At 49.2% G+C, this 25,360-nt stretch overlaps 1 protein-coding gene across 1 annotated transcript in view; it reads left to right on the top strand.

The window, feature by feature from the left end:
• LOC309415218 (lens epithelium-derived growth factor-like) overlaps positions 1-25,360 on the top strand; it is a gene marked incomplete at both ends in the record, with an annotated part of 148,530 nt that overhangs the window by 63,892 nt on the left and 59,278 nt on the right. The gene's annotated exons all lie outside the window — the stretch shown is intronic.

Genomic DNA, 25,360 nt, shown 5'->3' with positions numbered 1-25,360 from the left:
CACGTGGGTCACGATAAAGGCAGTTTAATGAAGCAAAAGCAAAGGCCGCGAGCGGAAGCAAAGGAAAACAAAGGATTTATTCTCTATCTCCCATCAGCAGACGATGTCCAGCCACTTCCTGGGAAGCAGGGCTTCAGTACGCGTAGCGATTGCTCCGGAAGACAAATGTCGAAAAAACGAATGCCCCTCCCTCCTCCTCCTTTCTCTTAGCTTTTATTGCTGAGCTGATGTCATATGGTATAGAATATCCCTTTGGCCAGTTTGGGACAGCTGTCCTGGCTCTGTCCCCTCCCAAGATCTTGCCCGCCCCCAGCCTACTGGTGAGGGGGGAATGTTGGAGAGACAGCCTTGATGCTGCGTGAGCACTGCTCAGCAGTAGCCAAAACACTGGTGTGTTATCAACACCTTTCTAGCTACCAATACAAAGCACAGCACTATGAGGGCTGCTATGGGGAAAATTAACTCCATCTCAGCCAGACCCAATACAGCATGAGAGGGGTGGTCTGGTAGGGTAGGGTTTTGGCTTGGAGGAGTTGGTGTGCAGGGTAAGGGTTGGTCTTGGAGTGGTTGTCAGGTAGGGTAAGGGTTGGGCTTGGGGTATTTGGGGTTAGGGTAAGGGTTGGGCTATTTGGGTTTGGGCTTGGAGGGTGTCTAGGTTTAGCACACCTCCGGGCTAAACGCTAGCAATTGCTCTATCCCCCGAAAACCCCCTCTCAGCCAAGAAAGGGAAATTGGGGGAAAAAAAGGAAACTCGTGGGTTCAAATGGGTTGAAATAGAAACAGATTTAATAAAACAATAAAACTAATATTAATACTAAAGCAATATAAAGTACACAGAGTTATACTCAGTTAGAGGAGTTGGGGTTTAGGCTAGAGGTTGGGCTGAGAGGGGGTTGGTGGATAGGGTAAGGTTTGGGCGTAGAATGCTTGATACGTAGGGTTAAGGGATGGGCCTGGAGGGGTTGGGCTTAGAGGGGTGAGCAGCTAGGTTTAAGGGTAGGTCTTTGAGGGCTTAACTGTCTGCATATGGGTTGAGCTTGGAGGGCTTGGTGGATAGGGTAGGGGTTGGGATTGGAGGGATGGGTAGACAGGGTAAAGGCTGGGCTTTGAGGGTTTGGGTTTGGAGGGGTTGGGAGGCAGAGTAAGGGTTGGGCTTGGAGGGGTTTGCTGGCAAGGTAAGAGTTGGGCTTGGAGGGGTTGATGAGCTTGGATGGGTTGGGCTTTGAAGTCCTTCATGGGTAGGGGGAGGGTTGGAGCCAGAGGGGTGGGCAGTTAGGGGATGTGTCAGGGCTTGGAAGAGGTTGGTGGGTAGGGGAAGAGTTGGGGTTGGCTATTAGTGGAAGTTTTGGCCTTGGATGGGTTGGTGGTAAGGGTAAGGGTGGGCTTGGAGGATTTGGGGTTGGGATGAGGGTTGGGACTGGAGGGGTTAGCACATAGGGGAAGGGTTGGAGAGCTGTATTGGGCATAATTGGCAAGGTTTTGGTAGCAGGGACAGGCTGCAGGGATGACCTGTGTAGGAGGAGGTCATGGACTTCCCTGTGCTTGCCAATAGCCAGTTCCAGCCATCTCAGCAACAGACAAAATGGACTGACTGCGCACCAATACTGAACCACTCAGATGACTTTACAGCACCTCTGCAAAAACATATTTAAGGGTGGTAAATGCTGAGAAAACAATGCCAGAGCAGGGTGACTGGTCCGTGTGGAACCCATGATGGAGCAGTCTGTTCCTGAAGGACTGTACCCCGTGGAAAGGATCCACGCTGGAGCAAGGGAAAAGTGTGAGGGAGGAGTGGTAGAGACAAACTGTTATGAACTGACCGCAACCCCCCATTCCCCACCCCCCCTGCACCGCTTGTGAAGGCAGAAGGTAGAAGAGTCGGGAACAAAGGAGCAAAGTTGAGTCTGGGAAGAAGGGGTGGGGTGGGGGGAAGGTGTTTTTAGTTTTGTCTTTGTTTCTCATCATCCTACTCTATTTTTAATTGGCAACAAATTAAATTATTTTTTCCCCAAGTCGAGTCTGTTTTGCCTGTCGTGGTAATTGGTGAGTGATCTCCCTGTCCTTATCTCGACCCATGAGCTTTTCCATCTTATTTTCTCCCCTTGTCCTGCTGAGGAGAGGGAGTGAGAGAGTGGCTGGGTGGGGGTCTGGCAGCCAGCCAAGGTCAACCCACCACAGCGTGTATGTTCATTTGTATTGTATACCTCTGTTTGTTTGCGTGCCTACTGGGAATACATGCTTAGCCTCACTACTGGTTGGACCTGGGGACACGGAGCTGTGGCAGCCTCACTTCTCTCAGGCTGTCAGATTCAGAAACCCTAACATCAAGGACAGAGAGAGAGAGAGGGAAGGCAGAGAGAGGGGGAGAGAGAGGGGGAAGATAGAGAGAGGGCAAAAGGAGGGACAGAGAAAGAGAGGCTGAGAGAGAGAGGCAGTGTCATGGTTTAGGTCAGGACAGACTAAATGCACACATTAGTTACTATGCAATAATTGTATCCACGTGAAGGAGCAGAGCGACGGGTGAGACCCTCCAGGGATGGCAGCCATTGAGAGCGAGTGAGCTGTCCCCAGCAGACTCCCCAATTTATAGTGAGCGTGACATTTGTGGTACGGAATACTTCTGTTGGCCAGCCTGGGTCAGCTGTCTTGGCCTCCGTTCCTCCTGGCTTTAGCACCTGGCTATCTCAAGACTGCTAGAGGCCTAGATCACTATGGAAACACGCATACCATGGCTGGCCATGAACTAAAACAAAGTGTCTTATCAACTTTGCTCTCACATAGCAAAAAAAGAGATTTCTTATGTTTAAATGGAAGTTCTTGTATTTTAGCTTGTGGGCATTGTCTCTCATCCTTTCACTGGGCACCACTGAGAAGAGTTTGGCCTCATCTTTACTCCCCTCCCTCTACTGGGTATTTATATACATGGCGGGGAACAATGTCACCAAGGACGAGGACAAGGCTGAGGTACTTAATGCCGCCTTTGCCTCAGCCTTTAATAGCCAGACCAGGTATCCACAGGGTATTCAGCCCCCTGAGCTGGAAGACGGGGATGGAGAGCACAATAAACCCCCCATAATCCAGCAGGAAGCAGTTAAGGACCTGCTACGTCACCTGGAAACCCACAAGCCTATGGGGCCTGATGGGATCCACCCAAGAGTACTGAGGGAGCTGGCGGAGGAGCTTGCCAAGCCACTCTCCATCATTTATCAGCAGTCCTGGTTAACAGGGGAGGTCCCAGACGACTGGAGGCTTGCCAATGTGACGCCCATCTACAAGAAGGGCCGGAAGGAGGATCCCGGGAACTACAGGCCTGTCAGCCTGACCTCGGTACCAGGAGAGATTATGGAGTCGTTCATCTTGAGGGTGCTCACAGGGCATGTGCAGGACACCAGGGGATCAGGCCCAGCCAGCACGGGTTCATGAAAGGCGGGTCCTGCTTGACCAACCTGTTCTCCTTCTATGACCAGGTGACCCGCCTAGTGGATGAGGGAAAGGCTGTGGATGTTGTCTACCTGGACTTCAGTAAAGCCTTTGACAGCGTCTCCCACAGCATTCTCCTGGAGAAACTGGTGGCTCGTGGCTTAGACGGGTGTCCTCTTCGCTGGGTAAAGAACTGGCTGGATGGCCGAGCCCAGAGAGTTGTGGTGAACGGCGTTAAATCCAGCTGGCAGCCAGTCACAAGCGGCTTTTTTCGATGATCTGCATGAGGGGATCGAGTGCTCCCTCAGTAAGTTTGCAGATGACACCAAGTTGGACGGGAGTGTTGGTCTGCTGGAGGGTAGGAGGGCTCTGCAGAGGGATCTGGACAGGCTGGATCGATGGGCTGAGGTCAGCTGTATGAGGTTTAATAAGGCCAAGTGCCGGGTCCTGCGCTTGGGTCACAACAACCCCATGCAATGCTACAGGCTTGGGGAAGAGTGGCTGGAGAGCTGCCTGGCAGAAAAGGACCTGGGGGTGCTGGTTGACAGCCGGCTGAACATGAGCCGGCAGTGTGCCCAGGTGGCCAAGAAGGCCAACAGCGTCCTGGCCTGCATCAGAAATAGTGTGGCCAGCAGGAGCAGGGAAGTGATCGTGCCCCTGTACTCGGCACTGGTGAGGCTGCACCTCGAATCCTGTGTTCAGTTTTGGGCCCCTCACTACAAGAAGGATGCTGAGGTGCTAGAGCGCGTCCAAAGAAGGGCAACGAAACTGGTGAGGGGTCTGGAGAACAAGTCTTCTGATGAGCGGCTGAGGGAACTGGGCTTGTTCAGTCTGGAGAAGAGGAGGCTGAGGGGAGACCTCATCGCGCTCTACAACTACCTGAAAGGGGGTTGTGGCGACGAGGGTGTTGGTCTCTTCTCCCAAGTAACTAGTGATAGGACGAGAGGAAATGGCCTCAAGTTGCGCCAGGGGAGGTTTAGATTGGATATTAGGAACGATTTCTTCACTGAGAGAGTGGTCAAGCGTTGGAACAGTCTGCCCAGGGAGGTGGTGGAGTCACCATCTCTGGAAGTGTTCAAAAAACGTGTGGATGTGGCGCTTCGGGACATGGTTTAGGGGGCATGGTGGTGTTGGGTTGACGGTTGGACTTGATGATCTTGAAGGTCCTTTCCAACCTTAATGATCCTGTGATTCTGTGAGTGATAAGTTCCCCCCTGAGCCTTCCATTCTCCAGGCTAAACAATCCCAGCTCTCCCAGCATCTCCTCTTATGTCAAATGCTCCAGATCATCATAGTGGCCCTTCGCGGGACTCACTCCTGTATGTCCATGTCTCTTGTACTGGGGATCTCAGAACTGGACACAGTACTCCACGTGTGGTCTCCGAATAGAGACTACAGGGGAACAATCACGTCCCTCAACCTCCTGTCAACATTGTTCCTAATGCAGCTCAGTATACCATTGGCCTCCTTTGCTACAAGGGCACATTACTGTCTCACGTTCAGCTTGTCCACCAGGACCCCCATATCCTTCTCTGCAAAGCTGCTTTCCAGCCGGTCAGCCCCTAGCCTGTACTGGTGCATCATGTTATTCCTCCCCAGGGGCAGGACTTGGTATTTCCCTTTGTTGGACTGCATGAGGTTCCTGTCTGCCCATTTCTCCAGCCTGTCAAGGTCCCTCTGAATGGCACAACAGCCATCTGGTCTATCAACCGCTCCTCCCAATTCTGTATCATCTGCAAACTTGCTGAGGGTGCGCTCTGTCACATTGTCCAGGTCATTAATGAAGTTGTTAAACAGTATTGACCCGAGGATCAACCCCGGGGGACACCACTAGAGGCTGGCCTCCAGATATACTTTATGCTTCTGATCATAATTGTCTGGGCCTGGCAGTTCAGCCAGTTTTCAGTCCACCTCACTGTCCACTTATCTAACCTGTACTTTGTCAGCTTGTCTATGATGATGCTATGGGAGACAGTGTCGAAAGCCTTGCTAAAGTCAAGATAAACAGCATCCGCTGCTCTCCCCTCGTCCACCAAGATAGTTGACTCATTTTTAGAAGGCTTATGATATTGATCAACCATGATTTCCCATTCCTAAATCCATGCTGATTCCTACCAAGCACCTTCTTTGGAAATGGCTTCCAGGATTATTTTCTCCATCATCTTCCCAGGAATAGAGGTGAGGCTGACCAGCCTGTAGTTTCCCAGATCCTCCTTCTTGCCCTTCTTGAAGACTGGAGTGTCATTTTCTTTCTTACGGTTCTCAGGAACCTCCCCTGATCACCGTGACCGTTCAAAGATAATTGAGAGTGGCCTCACAATGACATCAGCCAGCTCCCTCAGCACTCATGGGTGCATCCCATCAGGTCCCATGGACTTGTGCATCTCCAGTTTGTTTAAATGTTTCTCTAACTGTGTCTTCCTCTATTGAGGAGAATTCTTCCTTGCTGCAGACTTTCCCTCTGGTCTGAGAGGCCTGGGATTCCTGAAGGCAATCCTTACTAGTGAAGACTCAGGTGAAGGCGGCTTTCAGTACCTCAGTCTTCCATCAGGTCCCCCACCTGATTCAGCAGCAGGCTCATATTTTCCTTAGTATTTCTTTGAATGCTGATGTATCTGTAGAAGCCCTTCTTGTTGCCCTTCACATCCCTTGCCAGTTTCAACTCCAGGTGGGCTTTGGCTTTCATCCCCCCATCCCTGCATGCTCAGACACTCTCTACATGTTCCATCTGAATGATCTCCCCCTGCATCCATCTCTTGTATGCTTCCTTTTCATGTCTGAGTTTAGTCAGGAGCTTCTTGTTCATCCACGCAGGCCTCCTGCCACCTTTGCTTGATTTCCTGCTCATTGGGATGGACCATTCTTGAGGTTGGAGGAGGTGGCCCTTGAATATCAACCAGCTTTCCTGAACCCCTTTGCTCTTCAGGCCTGTGTTGGGATCACCCTGCATGGCTCGACCTTAAGGAGAAGGAGCTGTGGCGTTGATCTGCACGGCTCGACCTTAAGGAGAAGGAGCTATGGCACTGAGAAGCTGGTAAACAGCTGGATATCTGCACGGCTCGGCCTTGAGGAGAAGGAGCTGTGATAAACAACTAAGAAGAAGCGAGGAAAACAGGAACACCTGCAAGCAGCGAATCCTGACTGTGTGAGACAGCGTGGACAGCGCGTGATATTTTGTGCACAGCCAATTGCAATAGTGTGTGTAACAAGCTGTAACCAATCATGAGTGTGTGCGCAGTGACTAAGCGAAAATTATGATATATATTGGAGTCAGACAAGACAATAAACGGCTTCGGAATATAACTCTCATAGAGTTGTGAAGTCCATCCTTCTCCCGCAACTGGTGACCCCGACGTGATACGATCTCTGGGATCTCATCGTTGAACACCGGTCGAGCGCAGAGGACGCTGCGGGAGAAGCCCGGTTGGAAGAATTGCAGTCAGCGGGACTGACGCAAGGAAAAAGAAAAAGGAATACGTTGCAACGGAGAAGCACCCAGCGAGGTGAGGTGAGCAGCCGGGGCGGCATGGGGCAGAACACATCGCATGAAGAAGGGGCGATAGTCAGACTCCTGCTGCACATGCTCTCTAAGAGAGGACTGAAATATGATGAATATACACTTAGAAGGCTTCTAATTTGGAGCCGAAAGAAAGGGTACCCCCCCGATCCGTCTGTGGCCTTTAAGGCAGAGACGTGGGAGGAGATAGGAAAAATGTTATGGGAGCATATTGAGAAAACCGCCGCAGAGTTAGTGACGGCGTGGAAGTTGATATTAACCACATTAAAAGCCTTAAAGGCAGAGAGAAAAGCTGCAGCTGATGTGGAGGAGGCTGTTAAACTGCTTTCAACCAATCCCTTCTTAACTGAGTCAGAGGGTCCAGGACCTTCATCGACTCCGAATGCACCGCCTGAGGTGCCAGATGCACCGGGTGAACTGGCTGCATCAGATAAGTCAGAGAAACAGATCTACGATGATATATGTGAGGGCAAGACGGGACAAAGCTGCCCAGAACAATGTACTCAATGTTCCCCTGTGTGCCCATGTGAAAGATTGATGGGGCGGGCTTCACCACCCCCGAAACCACCCAGACTTAACTGATCGAAAGCCGTAGTTTTGAAGCCCTCAGCTGAGCCCCTGCCACCTTTACAGCCCCCGTTGCCTGATAGCAGCGACGAAGAAGAAGAGCCTGTTGTAGAGACTATAGGGAGGCAAGAGCCTAGAATGAAAGGCGACCCTAGAGAGCAGTGGAAAGACATTTTTTTAGGATCGATGAAAGGCGAGGAAACAGAGTTACCGATGGCATTTCCCGTTAGTGTACAGCCTCACGGGCCCAATCGCTGGGACCCATTTCACTGGGACTTGATTAAGAAAGTGCGGAAGGCAGTACAAAATTATGGCTTGCAATCACCTTTCACGCAAGCTCTATTAGATAACATATTCACGGGAATGATTCTTACACCATGGGATTGTCGGCAGATGATAGATATGTTGTTGACACCAACCCAAAGGTTATTGTGGGCAGACAGATGGTATAAAGTCTGTATGCAAGAAGCCCTGAGAAACCTGGAGCGTCAAGACGGCGATCCACTCCAGAACATTACTATGGAACAAATGACAGGCCAGGGACTGTTTGTGGATGTTAGATTGCAAGCTCGGCTGCCCTTAGAAGCCTTGCAATTAGTTGGGCGACTAGCATTGAGTGCGTTGCGAACAGTCCCTGAGGAGGGAAAGAGGCAACCATCTTACACTCAAATTAGACAAGGGAGAGATGAACCATATATGTCTTTTGTTGATCGTCTGAGAGACACTTTGAATAAAGTGTATACCAATGAAGAGGCAAAACTAGCAGTGTTGTTGAATTTAGCGGTAGAAAATGCCAATGTAGATTGTAAAAGAATTTTGTTAACTTTGCCAAAAGAAGCAACGTTAGTACAAATGGTAGAAGCCTGCAACAGAGTAGGCTCTGCCACACATCAGGCAGAGACACTCGCAAGTGCCTTTGCAGCAGCAATTAAGCCATTTATAAATGGAAAAGGGGAGAAAAAATGTTTTAATTGTGGAAAAACAGGCCATTTTAGAGCTCAGTGCAAGGCCACAAGGAAAGGACGTAGGCAGATTGAGACAGGTCATAAATCCTTCCGACAAGGACCCTTTCAGCAAGGAATAGGCCCAGCGGGAGCACCATGTGGTCGATGTCAAAAATTTGGTCATCAAGCCTCAGAATGTTGTTCAAAGTATCATCGGGATGGTATGAAATTGGGAAACGGGCGACCGAGCGTGAAAGCACCCCGCACGACGACACAAATGGGGAAGCACCACCAGGCTGCTTGGCAAGCCTCAGCGCCCAAACCAGAGGGAGCACCGGAATGGAGGTGGAAACAACAGTAGAAGTTACCTTATGGGACATGTCGGTTTATGATGTCCCGACTAACGCAAATGGACCATTAGGATATGGATTGAGTGCTTTGTTATTAGGACGATCTTCAGCAACAAAGTAGGGACTTTTTGTTCTCCCTGGAGTCATTGACGAAAAAGGCCATATTGTGCCAACCACTAGTCCTTGGAACACACCTGTTTTTGTGATTCCAAAGAAAAGTGGAAAATGGAGACTATTACATGACTTGGGAGAAGTCAATAAGGTATAGTGGACATGGGAGCCTTGCAACCAGGGCTACCATCTCCCTGTATGATACTGAAGTATTGGAAGCTTTTGATTATAGATCTCAAAGATTGCTTTTTTACAATCCCTCTGCATGAAGATGATGCCAAACATTTTGCATTCGCAGTCCCAAGTACAAACAAGGCGCAACCCATGCAAAGATATCATTGGACAGTATTGCCACAAGGCATGAAAAATTTGCCCACGATGTGTCAAAGTTATGTAAATTTGTCAAATTTATGTAAATTTTGGGCCTGTAGCCCATGGAATTCTTTCAAGGACATCCCTGAAAAGGTCAATGTCTGCTCTCTTCAAGTGTGGGGTAGTCATCCTGCCATTTGCCTTGTTCCCTCCTCTCAGAATCCTCCTCTTCACCATCTCAGCCAAAGTTGCCCCAACCTTCACATCCCCAACCAGTCCTTCCTTGTTTGTAAGAATAAGGTCCAGCAGACTCCCCTCATCAGCTCTTCAGTCACCTGTGTCAGGCAGTTGTCATCAATGCACTCCAGAAAACTCCTGGATTGCTTGTGTCCTGCTTTGTTGCCTTTCCAGCACATATTGAGGTGGTTCAAGTCATCCATGAGGACCAGGGTCTGTGAACATGAGCTTCTTCCTGCAGTCTGTAGGAGATACCCACCGCAGTGTCACCCATACTGGTCTGCCCTCTAATCCTTACCCATAAGCTCTCAGCTGGCACATCATCCATCCCAAAGTAGGGCTCCATGCATTCCAGCTGCCCTTTCACATAAAGGACAACTGCCCCTCCTCACCTTCCCAGCCTGTCATTCCTAGAGCCTGTGTCCATCCATATCAGCACTTCAGGCATGTGAGCTATCCCACCATATCTCTGTAATCCCAATAAGGTGGTATCCTTGCAACTGCAACCAGATCTCTAATTCCTCTTGTTTGTTCCCCATACTAGATGCCTTAGTGTACAGGTACTTCAGAGGGGCCACAGTTATGCTGATTTCCCAGAAAAGGTATGAGAGCTTCCCCTATAGTGCTATCCTATCAGCTCTTAATCTCTTCATTATTGTGTGCATATATTTGGTGTGGGGCCCCCTTCTGTCCTGTCCTTTTGGGTTTTTTTTAAACAACAGTGTATTCCGTTTGCATGGCAAGGTTGTGATAGCGGGGGGGCTGCAGGGGTGGCTTCTGTGAGAAGCTGCTAGACGCTTCCCCTATGTCCGATAGAGCCCATGCCAGCTGCCTCTAAGACGGACCCACTGCTGTCCAAGTCCGAGCCAATCAGCAACAGTGGTAGCACCTCCGTGATAACATATTTAAGAAGGGGGAAAAAACCTGCAACGGAACACCAGTAGCAGTCAGAAGGGAGGAGTGAGAATATGTGAGAGAAGCAACTCTGCAGACACCGAGGTCAATGAAGAAGGAAGGGGAGGATGTGCTCCAGGTGCCGGAGCAGAGATTCCCCTGCAGCCTGTGGTGAAGACCATGGTGAGGCAGGCTGTCCCCCTGCAGACCATGGAGGTTAACAGTGGAGCAGATATCCACCTGCAGCCTGTGGAGGACACCACACCGGAGCAGGTGGATGTGCCCAAAGGAGGCTGTGGACCTGTGGAGAGCCCGCGCTGGAACAGGCTCCTGGCAGGACCTGTGGCCCCGTGGAGAGAGAAGCCCATGCTGGAGCAGGTTTGCTGGCAGGACTTGTGACCCTGTGGGGCACCCACATTGGAGCAGTCTGTTCCTGAAGGACTGCACCCCATGGAAGGGACGCAGGCTGGAGCAGTTCTTGAAGAACTGCAGCCTGTGGGAAGGACTCATGTTGGAAAAGTTCATGGAGGACTGTCTCCCATGGGAGGGACCACACGCTGGAGCAGGGGAAGAGTGTGAGGAGTTCTCCCCCTGAGGAGGAAGGAGCAGCAGAAAACAACATGTGATGAAGTGACTGCAACCCCCATTCCCCGTCCCCCTGTGCCGCTTGGGGGGGGAGGTGGTAGAGAAATCGGGAGCAAAATTGAGCCCGGGAAGAAGGGAGGGGTGGGGGGAAGGTGTTTTAAGATTTGGTCTTATTTCTCATTATCCTACTCTTATTTTGATTGGCAATAGATTAAACTAATTTCCCCAATTTGAGTCTGTTTTGCCCGTGACGGTAATTGCTGAATGATCTCTCCTTCTCCTTATCTCGACCCATAAGCTTCTCATTATATTTTCCTCTCCCCTGTCCAGCTGAGGAGGGGGAGTGACAGAGCAGCTTTGGTGGGCACCTGGCATCCTGCCAGGGTCAACTGACCACAAACAAAAAAAATCCTTTTCTTGTCTGCACTCTTTGCTTCCCAACCCAGTCCATCACTTCCTCACTTGATCATTCCTCTCTGTCCTGGTTTCAGCCAGGATAGAGCTGGTTTTCTTCACAGAAGCTAGTGTGAGGCTGTGTTTTGGATTTGGGATGAGAAACTGTTGATAACGTGCTGATGTTTGGAGTTGTTGCTAAGTAGTCAAGGACAGTCCAGCTCCTCGTGCTGGCCTGCTAGCAAGAAGGCTGGGGGTGCACAGGAAGCTGGGAGGGGACACAGCCAGGACAGCTGACCCAGGCTGGCCAAAGAGATATTCCCTACCATACGACGTCATCCCCAGTACATAAACTGGAGTTAGCTGGGGGGCGGGAATCGCTGCTCGGGGACGGGCTATCGATCGCCGGGTGGTGAGCAATTGCTGTACTGGGCATCACTTGTTCTTGTACATTCCTTTGTGGGTATTATTACTGTTGTTATCGTTGTTTCTTTCTCTCTTGCTGTCCTATTAAACTGGTTTTATCTCAACCCCTGTCCCACTGGGGGAGGGGGGAGTGAACGAGCGGCTGCGTGGTGCTTAGTTGCCGGCTGGGGCTAAACCTCGACAGTCTCTCATCATTCCTTGTTTAAAGCTCTCCTCACCAGGTTGGCCAGCCTACTGACAAAGATGTTTTTTTGCCCTACTTCATTAGATAAATAACATCTCTTCCAAGAAATCCTTGATCCTCAAGGCAGGTCCCCATGGTCATAAAATCCAGACTCCTGTTGCCAACAGCAGCTGCATAAACAGATTTTGACCAATCTAGTCCTCTTCAAACCCTTTCCTTTCACTGGCAGAATTGAGGACACCACCACCTGGGTCCCCATGCCCCTGACCATTTCCCCCAGAGCCATGTAGTCACACTTGATATGCTCTAGATCTCCCCTGGAAGTTGGTGCCCACATGGATAAGCAGTAGGGGATCGTAGTTGGAGGGCCAGACAAACCTCAGCAGTCTCTCCACAGTGTCCTGGATCTGAGTCCATGGCAAGCAGCAAATTTCCCTAGACAGCAGGTAAAGTTGGCAGATGGGGGCTTCTGTCCCCTGCAGCAGGGAGTCAATCACTACTATCGCTTACCGCTCCTTCTCCTGATGCTCTTGAGTAGTTCAAGCTCAACTGCTTCACTGGACAGAGCTTCCAGACCCTCATCTGTGTCCTGGTTTCAGCTGACATAGAGTTAATTTTCTTCATAGAAGCTAGTGTGAGGCTATGTTTTAGATTTGGGATGAGAAAATGTTGATAACGTGCTGATGTTTTGGGTTGTTGCTAAGCGGTCAAGGACTGTCCGGCTTTTCATGCTGGCCTGCTAGTGGGAAGGCTGGGGGTGCACGGGAAGCTGGGAGGGGACACAGCCAGGACAGATGACCCAGGCCGGCCAAAGGGATACTCCATACTATATGACGTCATGCTCGGTATATAAAATTGGGACGAAGAAGAAGGAAGGGGAGAGGGGATGTTTGGAGTTATGGCGTTTGTTTTCCCAAGGAACCATTACGCGTGATGGAGCCCTGCTTCCCTGGAGATGGCTGAACACCTGCCTGCCGATGGGAAGTGGTGAATGAATTCCTTGTCTTGCTCTGCTTGCATGCATGGCTTTTGCTTTACCTATTAAACTGTCTTTATCTCAAACCATGAGTTTTCTTACTTTTACTCTTCCGATTCTCTCCCCCGTCCCACTGTGGGGGAGTGAGCGAGTGGCTGCGTGGTGCTTAGTTGCTGGCTGGGGTTAAACCATGGCATCTGCTACCAAAGCACTAAACCCATTCTACAGATGCAGATCTGCAGTTGGAGGAAGACCCTTCCTCCTGCTGGCAGAAGTCACAAACTGCGGGAGAAGGATGGACTTCACAACTCTATGAGAGTTATATTCCGAAGCCGTTTATTGTCTTGTCTGACTCCGATATATATCATAATTTTTGCTTAGTCACTGCGCACACACTCATGATTGGTTACAGCTTGTTACACACATTAATGCAATTGGCTATGTACAAAATATCACGCGCTGTCCACGCGCCTCTCACACAGTGAGGATTCGCTGCCTGCAGGTGTTCCTGCACTCCTTTGCTTCCTCTTGTTCCTCTCATGATACCGCTAATTTCAGTGTGATTTACCCATACATTTTCTTTTGGCTGAGGGGGCATCCAAATTGCGATGACACCTGATAGTGTCAAGATGTGTCCGACAATGACGATGGTGACTGTTTCGCCCATGGTTTTACCCATTTTGCGGGTACCCAACGAGTTCCAGAATCTGTAATGACACAAGCATAACCTCGTCCCCAGGTTAGCAGTTGAAAAGGTCCTTCCCACATATTCTTTTCCAAATTTTTAACTTTTACTTGCACATTTTGTGTTAACTCAGACAGACTTCCTGTCATTCCTTTTACATGTTTTATTATGGGAGGTACTGTTTCTCCTTCTGCTAGACGCAAATAATTTAACACATATAAGGCTTTATTCAAACGTTCTTGGGGTGGTGTGGTAGCCTCTCCCCCTTTTTGTTTTTGCAATAAACCCTTCAGGGAATGATTCATTCGTTCAACAATAGCTTGTCCAGTTGGGGAATGCGGTATTCCAGTAACATGCGTCACTCCCCATTGAGCAAAAAAGCGTTGGGTTGACTGGGCTACATAACAAGGACCATTATCGGTTTTAATTTGTAGGGGTATACCATGGGCTGCGAATGCAGCTCGCAAATGCTTTTGTACATGCCTACTAGTTTCTCCTGTTTGTGCAGTGGCCCAGACTACTGCAGAATAGCAATCAATTGAAACATGAACATATTTAAATCTTCCAAAGTCAGCGACATGTGTCACATCCATCTGCCATAGTTGTAGCGAATGCAATCCTCGGGGACTTACTGTAATCGCGATTCCTGGGCCTATTTGTTGACAATCAGCACAAGTCTGTATAATAGCTCTAGCGTCACCTGCACTTAGATTAAATTGTCTCGCTAAAACTTTGGCAGATTGATGGAAAAAGGCATGAGAGGCTTGTGCTTGACCTAAACGGTCTGGAGCACGTCCAGCCCATACTGCGGCAGTCAGCCGATCGGCTCTTGCATTTCCTTCCACCAATTCCCCTGGAAGGTTGGTATGGCTGCGTATATGCATAACGTAATAAGGATGTCGTCTTTTCTGCAATAAAAACCAAAGCGTTCTAAATTGTTGATATAGCTGTTCCTGCTGTACTTGTCTGAGGATTGAACCTTCCAATCTTTGGAGTACTCCAACTACATATAAAGAATCAGTAATTAGATTCACAGGTTCTTCAGACCATAATTTAAAGGCTTCAATTACTGCCTGTAGTTCTACCTTTTGAACTGATCCTGGCACGACAAGTACCCGTCCTTTCCATTCTCCGTGCTCTCGCCATACTATTGCTGCCTTGCCTGTTTTCCCACCACCATCCGTAAATACTTAGCACCTTGAACTGGATATTGACTACACTTTGATTTTTCTTCTACTTCATGTTTTGTTTTGTTTTTTTCAAAAAGGTAAACATTTTGTGTGATGGATAATGAATCTGAATGTCACCTTCAAATCCTGCTAATGCAGTTTGCAAGGGAACAGAGTGCTGCAAAGCCCAAGTCAAATATTCTTGTTGTAATGGTATTAAAATCGTTTTCGGGTCCTTTGCTGATATATCAATAATTCTGTTGCGCCCTTTCATAATCAAATTTGCAAAACACTCTGCTTTCGTGGTGATGGTTTTTCTCTGCTGCTGAGGCAAAAAGACCCACTCTAAAATTCTCAATGGGTCCGCTTTTGATTCTAGCTTTGTTATCCACTGTATTATAAGCGCATAGGGATGTCGCTCGTGATTGATTACTGCCAAAGTGTTCCCTATCGAGGGGTATATCCTAGAACTAAATGCTTGAGTCACCTTTTCAGAAATGTTTGCTACTGCTTCCCGGGCTTCCTTGGTCAATTGCCGAGGAGAGTTTAACCTGCTATCCCCTCGCAAGAGCTGAACCAAGGGCTCCATATCTTGATTTGTGATCCCACAAATAGATCGAATCCAATTATCATTTCCTACCAATTTTTTTACATCATTTAATGTTTTAATCTGAATTCTTAATTCAACCTTCTGGGGGGTCACCGATGTTTCAGTGATGTTTCAGTGATCATCCTCCAAGGCGCTTCAGCTTGTATCTTTTCTGGCGCCACTTGCAGCCCACCTTGTCTTAAAAGCTCAACGAGCTCCCCGATCATTTCTTCCGGATTTAATTGATCACCGGCCAACAATATGTCATCCATATAATGATAGATGAGATATTGAGGCCACCTTTTTCTGATTGGCTGTAAAGCCCAATTTACATAAATTTGACACATCGTGGGTGAATTTTTCATGCCTTGTGGCAATACTGTCCAATGATATCTTTGCATGGGTTGCGCCTTGTTTGTACTTAGGACTGAGAATGCAAAATGTTTGGCATCATCTTCATGCAGAGGGATTGTAAAAAAGCAATCTTTGAGATCTATAATCAAAAGCTTCCAATACTTCGGTATCATACAGGGAGACGGTAGCCCTGGTTGCAAGGCTCCCATGTCCACTATAAACTTATTGACTTCTCGCAAGTCATGTAATAGTCTCCATTTTCCACTTTTCTTTGGAATCACAAAAACAAGTGTGTTCCAAGGACTAGTGGTTGGCACAATATGGCCTTTTTCTAGCTGTTCTTTTGCCAAATCTTCCAGGTGGGCGACCTTTTCTGCGGTCAGCGGCCATTGATTCACCCACACTGGATCATCGGTTTTCCATTTCAGTTTGAGCACAGGTCACGTTTCAATGGCCTTTACCGAAAACCCTGCGGATTGCTAGAGTGATATATTCATTTGACTCAGTACATCCCGCCCAAGCAGACTTAATGGTAAGACGGCTTCATAGGGTCGTACTGAACACACTAGCCCGTCTGGATTTTCACAGGTTAGAGTTGTTACGCTCTGTTGTGTTGCAGAAAACCCACCAACCCCTACAAGTCCGTGAGCTGGAGACTGAGCCAGCCAGCCTGGCGGCCACTCGCTGACTGATTATGGTCACATCAGCTCCTGTATCCACTAACATATCGACGGTCCATTGTCGCGATCGCACGGTGGGGTCAGGATGCCTAAACTTCATTTTCAAAGTCGGTTTTCTTCTGCTGATATCTAATGCTAGAAAGATTTGTGGTCTTCCTGTTGAGCCAAACCCTCCATTCCCCCTCACTGATTGCGCTGCCTGAGGTACAGAAGCAGTAAAAGGCACCAATTGTGCAATACGTGTGCCTGCAGGAACCGCAACAGGAGGAGATGGAGTCCACAACATTACTTTGATGGTTCCCGTATAATGAGCGTCAATGACTCCAGGGAGAACAAAAAGTCCCTGCTTTGTTGCTGAAGATCGTCCTAATAACAAAGCACTCAATCCATATGCTAATGGTCCGTTCACGTTAGTCGGGACATCATAAACTGACACGTCCCATAAGGTAACTTCTACTGTTGTTTCCACGTCCATTCCGGCGCTCCCTCTGGTTCGGGCCCTGAGGCTTGCCAAGCAGCCTGGTGGTACTTCCTCATTTGTGTCTTCGCGCGGGGTGCCTTCGCGCTCGGTCGCCCGTTTCCCAATTTCATACCATCCCGATGATACTTTGAACAATATTCTGAGGCTTCATGACCAAATTTTTGACATCGACCACATGGTGCTCCTGCTGGGCCTGTTCCTTGCTGAAAGGGTCCTTGTTGGAAGGATTTATGACCTGTCTCAATCTGCCTACGTCCTTTCCTTGTGGCCTTGCGCTGAGCTCTAAAATGGCCTGGTTTTCCACAATTAAAACATTTTTTCTCCCCTTTTCCATTTATAAATGGCTTAATTGCTGCTGCAAAGGCACTTGCGAGTGTCTCTGCCTGATGTGTGGCAGAGCCTACTCTGTTGCAGGCTTCTACCATTTGTACTAACGTTGCTTCTTTTGGCAAAGCTAACAAAATTCTTTCACAATCTACATTGGCATTTTCTACCGCCAAATTCAACAGCACTGCTAGTTTTGCGTCTTCATTGGTATACACCTTATTCAAAGTGTCTCTCAGACGATCAACAAAAGACATATATGGTTCATCTCTCCCTTGTCTAATTTGAGTGTAAGATGGTTGCCCCTTTCCCTCCTCAGGGACTGTTCGCAACGCATTCAACGCTAGTCACCCAACGAATTGCAAGGCTTCTAAGGGCAGCCGAGCTTGCAATCTAACATCCACAAACGGTCCCTGGCCTGTCATTTGTTCCATAGTAATGTTCTGGAGTGGATCGCCGTCTTGACGCTCCAGGTTTCTCAGGGCTTCTTGCATACAGAGTTTATACCATCTGTCTGCCCACAATAACCTTTGGGTTGGTGTCAACAACATATCTATCATCTGCCGACAATCCCATGGTGTAAGAACCATTCCCGTGAATATGTTACCTGATAGAGCTTGCGTGAAAGGTGATTGAAAGGCATAATTTTGCACTGCCTTCCGCACTTCCTTAATCAAGTCCCAATGAAATGGGTCCCAGCGATTGGGCCCGTGAGGCTGTACACTAACGGGAAATGCCATCGGCAACTCCGTTTCCTCGTCTTTCATCGCTCCTAAAAAAACGTCTTTCCACTGCTCTCTAGGGTCACCTTTCATTCTAGGCTCTTGCCTCCCTATAGTCTCTACAACAGGCTCTTCTCCTTCGTCGGTGCTATCAGGCAACGGGGACCGTAAAGGTGGCAGGGGCTCGGCTGAGGGCTTTAAAACTACGACTTTCGATCGGTTAAGTCTGGGTGGTTTCGGGGGCGGTGAAGCCCGCCCCATCGATCTTTCACACAAGCACACAGGGGAACATTGAGTACATTGTTCTGGGCAGCTTTGTCCCGTCTTGCCCTCACATACATCATTGTAGATCTGTTTCCCTGACTTATCTAATGCGGCCGGTTCACCCGGTGCATCTGGCACCTCAGGAGGTGCAGTTGGAGTCGCTGAAGGTCCTGGACCCTCTGACTCGGTTAAGAAGGGATTGGTTGAAGATGGTTTAACAACCTCCTCCAGATCAGCTGCAGCTTTTCTCTCTGCCTTTAAGGCTTTTAATGTGGTTAATATCAACTTCCACGCCGTCACTAACTCTGCAGTGGTTTTATCACCATTCCCAATATGCTCCCATAACATTTTTCCTATCTCCTCCCACGTCTCTGCCTTAAAGGCCACAGACGGATCGGGGGGGTACTCTTTCTTTCGGCACCAAATTAGGAGCCTTCTAAGAGTATATTCATCATATTTCAGTCCTCTCTTAGAGAGCATGTGCAGCAGGAGTCTGACTATCGCCCCTTCTTCATGCGATGCGTTCTGCCCCATGCCGCGCCGGTTGCTCACCTCACCTCGCTGGGTGCTTCTCCGTTGCAACGTATTCCTTTTTCTTTTCCCTTGCGTCAGTCCCGCTGACTGCAATTCTTCCAACCGGGCTTCTCCCGCGGCGTCCTCTGCACTCGACCGGTGTTCAACGATGAGATCCCAGAGATCGTATCACGTCGGGGTCACCAGTTGCGGGAGAAGGATGGACTTCACAACTCTATGAGAGTTATATTCCGAAGCCGTTTATTGTCTTGTCTGACTCCAATATATATCATAATTTTTGCTTAGCCACTGCACACACACACTCATGATTGGGTACAGCTTGTTACACACATTATTGCAATTGGCTATGTACAAAATATCACGCGCTGTCCACGCGCCTCTCACACAGTGAGGATTCGCTGCCTGCAGGTGTTCCTGCGCTCCTTTGCTTCCTCTTAGTTGTTTACCACAGCTCCTTCTCCTCAAGGCCGAGCCGTGCAGATATCCAGCTGTTTACCAGCTTCTCAATGCCACAGCTCCTTCTCCTTAAGGTCGAGCCATGCAGCGTGATCCCAACAGCACCCCATTCCAGTGCAGTCTGGATCAATCCACGGCAAATGGTAGGGCTGTGTTTCCACCCCTGGGGCAGTCGATTCCAGGTGTACTGGACACCCCTCCACCACATGAAAGCAAACTGTGGCCTGCACTCCGCCGCCAAAGGGATCGAGAAAAACATATTGGCAATATCAGTTGAGGCATACCACTTGGCCACCTTTGACTCCAGTTCATATTGGAGTTCTAGCACGTCCGGTACGGCAGCACTCAACGGCAGCGTGACTTTGTTCAGGCCACTGTAGTCCACTGTCAGCCTCCACCCTCCGTACGACTTTCGCACTGGCCACATGGGACTATTAAAGGGTGAGCGAGTCTTGCTGATCACTCCTTGGTTCTCCAGTCAATGGCAAAAAAACTCATGAATGGGAACCAGGGAGTCTTGGTTACTGCGATATTGCTGCCAGTGCGCCGTCATGGTAGCAATCGACGCCTGCTGTTCTTTGACCCACAGCAAGCCCACAATGGAGGGATCCTCCAGGAGGCCGGGCAAGGTAGACACTTGTTTAATCTTCTCTGTACCCACGGCAGCTACACCAAAGGCCCACTGGTACCCTTTTGGGTCTTTGAAGTACCCCCTCCTGAGGTAGTCTATGCCAAGGATGCACGCAGACTCCAGGCTGGTCACAATAGGATGCTTCTTCCACTTGTCCCCTGTTAGGCTCACTTTGGCCTCCAATACAGACAACTGTTGGGATCCCCCTGTCACTCCAGAAATCCAGATGGGTTCTGCCCCCTTGTACCCTGATGGCATTAGGGTACGCTGTGCACCAGCATCCACCAGAGCCTTATACTCCCGCGGGTCCGATGTGCCAGGCCATCGAATCCATACGGGCCAATAAACCCGATTGTCCCTTTCCTCCACCTGGCCAGAGGCAGGGCCCTTCTATTCCTGGTTGGAGTATTCATTACCTGACTCCTGTAACTGCAAAACAGAAGTCCCTTCATTAGGATCAGAAGGAGGATCAACCCTTCTACTCTGCCTGGAGAATTGCTCAACAGCAACCGGAGCAGTAATCTTCCTGGATGGACCCTTTTTGGCTGCTCTTTTTCCTCGCAAGCCACTTACCCGATCTTCTAGGTTCGAGGTCGGTGCACTGTCCCACTTCCTCATGTCCTCCCTGTGGTCGCGCAGATAGAACCACAGAATGGCATGAGGTGTGCACCCACAGTATCATTTCCCTTGAGAAGAGAAAGGCAGGCCAGTCTAGCCACAGTTGGTGCCTCGATGTCTATCTAATCCATTATCACCAGGGTATTGGCATATGACGTTGGTGCACTCCGTACAAACTTCTGCCAAATGGACCACGTGCACTGGACTTCATCCGGGTCTTTGGATCCCTGGTTGTTGTCCAGGTTGCTGTAGATCACCTCCATCACTGCTTATTCCTTCAGATACCGGATACTTCCCTCAGCGGTGGTCCACTTGTCTCGGTAGTTTACAAGATCTTCCTTGAGGGGATACCTTGCCTTCATGCTCGACAGGAGCTGCCTCCAGCAGCTGTGGATTGTTGCCCCTCTTCCAATCCCTTTGTCGATACCCTGGTCCCTAGCGAAGGATCCCAGCTGCTGGGCTTCCCTTGCCCTCTAATTCCTGACTGTTGGTCCCAGTATCCCATCATCAGAGCAACCAGGTGATAATTTGCTCGCCTGGATGACGGATGAAATCTTTCTGCATATCTTGCACTTCACTCAGGGATAGGGACCGGGTGGTTTCTGACTTGTTTATGATTTCTGTCTCTTCCACCTCCTGTTTTTGTGACTGCTCTGCTGCAGAACAGGCTGCTTCTGATTCTTCCTCTCCTGCTCCCTCTTAGGAGAAGCTTCTTCCCCCCTTACTAACCGAGTTGACTTCCCTTTCCATTGTTTCTTCTTGACTATAGGAGCGACAGTTGAAGGTTGGGTCTCTAGTTTAGCCACAGTATCCGTTTGTATGTCTTCAGATCCAGAGACACTCTCGCCCCCTTGAGGGTGCTCAACAGTGGCGTGGTAGGCATAGGCCAGGCCCCAGCACAGTGCGAGAAGTTGTGCCTCTTTGGCATAGCTGGGGCATCCTTTTTTCAAGTGTTCTGTTACTTCATCAGGATTCCGCACTTGTTTGGGAGTGAAGTCCCAGGCCGCTGGAGCTGAAAACCACTCTAGCTACCTGCCCATATTCTCCCATGCACCTTGCCACCCATGATCAGACTGTGTCAGGGCACATCCCTGTGTGATATTCCTAAATAGTTGGTTAACTTTGCTTTTTCCGGAAAAGCCAGAAACACATTCTTGACTGTACTGATTTTGGATGGGATAGAGTTAATTTTCTACATAGTACCTTGTATGGGGCTATGTTTTGGATTTGTGCTGGAAACAGTGCTGATAATACAGGGATGTTTTAGTTACCACTGAGCAGTGCTTACACAGCACCAAGGCCTTTTCTGCTTCTTACACCGCCCCACCAGTGAGTAGGCTGGGGGTGGGCAAGAAGTTGGGAGGGGACACAGCCAGGACAGCTGACCCAGGCTGGCCAAAGGGCCAAAGGGATATTCCATACCATACGACGTCATGCTGAGCATATAAAGCTGGGGGAAGGAGAAGGAAGGGGGGGACGTTCAGAGTTATGGCATTTGCCTTCCCAAGTTACTGTTACACGTGATGGAGCCCTGCTTTCCTGGAGATGGCTGAACACCTGCCTGCCCATGGGAAGTAGTGAATGAATATCTTGCTTTGCTTTGCTTGCGTGCACGGCTTTTGCTTTACCTATTAAACTGTCTTTATCTCAACCCACGAGTTTTCTTACTTTTACCCTTCTGATTCTCTCCCCCATCCCACGGGAGGGGGAGCGAGCAAGTGGCTGTGTGGTGCTTAGTTGCTGGACGGGGTTAAACCATCACATTGACACGCACAAATATGAGCATTCTGATTATCCAAGGATGTTCAAGAAACTGAAGAGCCATTGTAAGAAGGCAGAAAACATCTACCCCACAGGAGAAGAAGGGGAAGGTGCCATTTTTTTGTTTCCTCCACAAATTGGCTCTCGGAGAAGAGGAAAAAGGTGTAATTGTTAATTCTCTCCACCAGATGGTTCCCGAAGTACTGGGACAGCAGCAATGCAGGGCTGATACCTGATTAGGCTCAAGGCCAGTGCTTTTATCATAACTCTGCCAGGCAAAACACAACAAAGTGATAAACAGCACAGCAAACTGCAGAAGCCAAAACCAGCCTTTAACAAGCCCTCAAATTTGATGTACAGCAAGAGAGGAAGTATGCCATGGAGCAGGTAGGGGAACAAATAAACGAGTGTCAAGAACAATTAAGTCAACATCGTGACCAGCAACAGCAAGTAACAACTTGTTAAGCAACAGCTAAACAGGTATAACAACTGTAAATTCTATCTAGCATGCTACGGTCAAATCTTTTGTTATCTCAAACCCCTCAAGCCCCATGTTGGGTGCCAAAAAGGACTGTGGTGGGTTGACCCTGGCTGGCAGGTGAGTCCCCACCCAGTTGCTTGCTCACTTCCCCCCCGCCCCCAAGAGATGGAGGAGATCATTGGAAGGGTCAAAGTGAGAAAAACTGTGGGTTGAGATAAAAATAGTTTAATAAGAGGCGGGGGGGAAAAAGTAAAAAAATAAAGTGATGCAAACGCAATCACTCGCCACCAGCAGCCCGATGCCCAGCCAGTTGCCAAGCAACGGCTAGTTTGTAAAGACTCCCTCCCCCTCCACCCCCCCACCCCCTGCTTTTTATAGTGTCATATGGTATGGAATAACTCTTTGGCCAGTTTGGGTCAGCTGTCCCGGCTGTGTCCCCTCCCAGACTCTTGCCCACCCCCAGCCTACTCCCTGGGGGGGGCCGAGTGAGAAACAGAGAAGGCCTTGACACTGTGTAAGCACTGTTCAGCAATAGCTAAAACATCGGTGTGTCATCAACACTCTTTTGGTCACAAATGTAAAGCACAGCACCATAGGGGCTGCTATGAAGAAAATTAACTCCATCCCAGCCAGACCCAGTACACGCATCAACATGTCACACTGGCACATGAAGTTTTTCCAAATCCTGTGCGATGTTTTCCCTCAAGTTAGCCATCCAAATAGGTTTTCCTTGTCTCTGCCACTTCCTCTGTTTCCTCTGTGTGAACCAGCCCCAGAGGACTTTGGCCACCATCCAGGAGTCAGTATACAGGTATAACCTAGGCTGTTTCCTCTGTAATGCTACATCGATGGCCATTCTTATGGCTTGGACTTCAGCAAACTGACTTCACCTTCATCCGTTTTTGTTACCCATTGGACAGGATTCCAAATGGCAGGTTTCTATCTTCTCTGATTGCCAATAATTTGTCAAGAGCTGTCAGTGAACAGGGCTTATTGGCACTCTTCCAGATAGCTTGTCATATCCTGAGGCTTCTTGAGCATGTGGTAACACCCTGGGTGAGACCCCAAAATCACGATTTTTCAGGCCATTCCATCAGCTCTTCTATCAGGCCCGGACGTGTCCGAGCCCACTGGGTAATCAGGACTGTCCATTTACTCCAGGTAGCACTTGCCACATGATGAGTCAAGGGCATTTCTCCTTTCAGCATCCAGTGAAATACTGGTAGCCGAGGTGCCAGCAGCAGTTGTGATTCTGTCCCCACCACTTCAGATGTTGCCCACATTCCCTCATAGGCGGCTAATATTTCTTTTTCCATCGGGATATAGTTTTTGTCAGCAGCTTGGTAGCCTCGGCTCCAGAATCCAAGGGGTCTGTCCTCTGGTCTCTCCTAGTGCTTTCTGCCATAAACTCCACTGGCTTGTTTTGTCCCCTGCTGATGTGTATAGTACGTTTTGGACATTTGGACTGGTTCTGATGGGCCTCAGGGCAACCGCATGTGCTGCTTCGTGTTTTACCTGGTCAAAGACTTGTTGCTGCTTGGTTCCCCACTCAAATGAGTTCTGTTTTCTGGTGACTTGGTACAGTAGGTTCACAAGCTGACTGTATCTGCAGATGTGCATTTGCCAAAATACTCCCAATCCAAGAAACATTTGTGTTTCCTTTTTATTGGTTGGTGGTGCCATTGCCACAATCTTGTCAATCATGTCAATAGGAATGAGATGGCACCCATCTTGCCATTTGACACCCAGAAAATGTATTTCTTGATGCAGGTCCTTATTCCTCTTGATCGCAAATCCTGCATTTAGTAAAATTTCAGTGATCTGTTTGCCTTCGCTATACGCTTCTTGGGTGGTGTTTCCCCATGCTATGACGTCATCAATGTACTGTAAGTGATCCGGGGCGTTGCCCTCTTTCAAAACTTTTGTATAAGTCCATGACAGATGGTGGGGTGTACTGGGTTTACATGGCAAGGTTTTGGTAGCAGGGGGGCTGCAGGGGTGATCTCTGTGAGAAGAGGCAAGGGGCTGCCCTGTGCCGGACACAGCCAGTTCCAGCCAGCTTGGCAACAGACCCACTGCAGGCCAAAGCTGAGCCAGTCAGCAAAGCTGGTGGCACCTCTGTGAAAACACGTAAGAAAGGGTAAAACACCACATGGCAGTGTAAGAGTAGTGAGGAAAATAAAGTGTGAGAAACAACACTGCAAATACCAAGGTCAGTGAAGAAAAGGGGGGAGGAGGTGCTCTGGGCACCAGAGCAGCCCGTGGAAGAGACCACAGTGGAGCAGATATATCCCTCCAGCACATGGAGAAGACCACACCAGAGCAGGTGGATATTTCCCGAGGGAACTGTGGCCCATGGAGAGCCCGTGCTGGAACAGGTTTTCCTCACAGGAACTGCAGCACATGGAGGAGCCCATACAGGATCGGGTTCTCCTGGCAGGAACTGTGGCCCATGGAGAATCCATGTTGGAGCAGACTTTTTCCATGAAGGTCGGCAACCCATGGAGAGGACACATGCTAGAGCAGGGGAAAAGTGCAAGGAGGAAGGAGTGGCAGAGAGAATCACAGAATCATAGAATCATTAAGGTTAGATCACCAAGTCCATCCGTCAACCCAACACTACCATGCCCACTAAGCCATGTCCCGAAGTGCCACGTCTACGTGTTTTCTGAACACCTCCAGTGATGGTGACCCC

Source organism: Phaethon aethereus (genome assembly GCF_964289735.1).
Source record: "Phaethon aethereus genome assembly, chromosome: W".
NCBI lineage: Eukaryota > Metazoa > Chordata > Aves > Phaethontiformes > Phaethontidae > Phaethon > Phaethon aethereus.
This window is presented reverse-complemented; position numbering and strand designations above follow the sequence as displayed.